We start from the raw sequence: 1,637 nt of genomic DNA, 5'->3' as shown, positions 1-1,637 counted from the left end.
TTTGAACCTTTTCACAAGATTCTAATTTTCTGATATYCAGAATTTGAGATTTTCATTTGTTGTCATTTGTAATCATCAAAATTAAACGAAATAAACATTTGAAATATATGAGTTTGAATGTAATGTATGAATATAATATACAAGTTTCACTTTTTAAATGGYATTACTGAAATAAATCTACTTTTTCATGATATTCTAATTTTATGACCAGCACCTGTAATATGAAGCTAAATGCACATGGTGCAAATTCAACATAAAACAGTAAAATCCTCAACTTTTTCGCTTTTTGCCATGCTGTAAAAACAGCTATTTCCACCAGTTTTTATCATAATTACAAAATGACTTGATGCAATGAAACCACAAAAAGTGGTTGGTTTTATTCTAAAACGACTCATTTATTCCAGGGGATTTACCACACGACACAAGTGATGTTAAAATCAAAACAGTTACAGGTGAGTTTTTATTATTTGGCAGGAGCGCTCACCTGTTTTAATGGATAAATTATCATCATCTACAGACAAAAAGTCTGATTTGATTGTATTTCAAAGGGCATCCAATTATTCCAGCTAAGTGTGTCAGATTGATGAAGTCTGATTGTCTCTTTTCATAAATTTGATCATGCTCGTGATTCTGGCCCATTCTTTAAGAGGACAATGTAATAATAGGCCTAATTTTACATTCACAGTGCCAGCGGGGAGCTATTCATGAGCACACTGACTGGATAACATGGTATTATGTGTGAAAATGTCATTTTTATGCACCAAGCAGATGGTTTCAGTGGAGGACAGGGTGTATTCACAGCCGATGCAGCAGCTAATGTATGCAGAGAAAACTTGTAAAGTAAAAAATAACAGAATTTTCCTTAAAGACATTTTGTCATGTAAATATATCCTGCAGAGTAACAGTGTACGAGTGTCAGATATTCCTCTGAATACTGCAGGGTTAATATACTAAAACCACCAGAGTTTGTTAGTAAACAACAAGCCAGTCATTTTCTAACTACTCCTCCATCCCTGTTCTCATTAGAAAGAGGTCTACAGCATCGTTAGAGAGGAACGGCTCCATCAAAATAAATCTTCGGAACTCTTTTGGCCCTGGTTTTTATGCAGAAGGCAGGAGTTGGTTGGTCGCACGATAAAACAGAGATTTTTAGAGAAATGAGGGAGGATGTGATGATCCTAACAGAGATCAGTGAATCTTCAGCCCCTCCCTGTGGATGACTGGGTGAAAACATGTTCAGCCTCTCCGCTCTGCTGCAGCTTGTAGTCAAGACCGTTCTAATTTCATGCACGGCTGATCGGTGCTGTGAAAGAAGCAGAGACGAGCTGTTTGTCTGTTGCAGAGCTGTGTTGGTCCTAAAACTGGCCTTCTCTATGGGCTGCCGTTTGTAAAGTTACAGTCAAAAATTACCACCAATATTTTTGTTTTATTTAGTCTTTTATAAGAAAAAAAGAACAGATTTATTTTTCAAAGTCAGTTTTTCACCATATGATTCATACATTTATAAATGTCATAGTTTGTAAAGTTAAATATTTAGGCGGCTAGCTAAATATTTAAGTTAAATATTTAGGCGGCTAGCTAAATATTTAAGTTAAATATTTAGGCGGCTAGCTAAATATTTAAGTTAAATATTTAGG

This window comes from Austrofundulus limnaeus, unplaced genomic scaffold, assembly GCF_001266775.1.
Source record: "Austrofundulus limnaeus strain Quisiro unplaced genomic scaffold, Austrofundulus_limnaeus-1.0 Scaffold174, whole genome shotgun sequence".
Taxonomy (NCBI): Eukaryota; Metazoa; Chordata; class Actinopteri; order Cyprinodontiformes; family Rivulidae; genus Austrofundulus; species Austrofundulus limnaeus.
Note: the sequence above shows the minus strand (reverse complement) of the source record.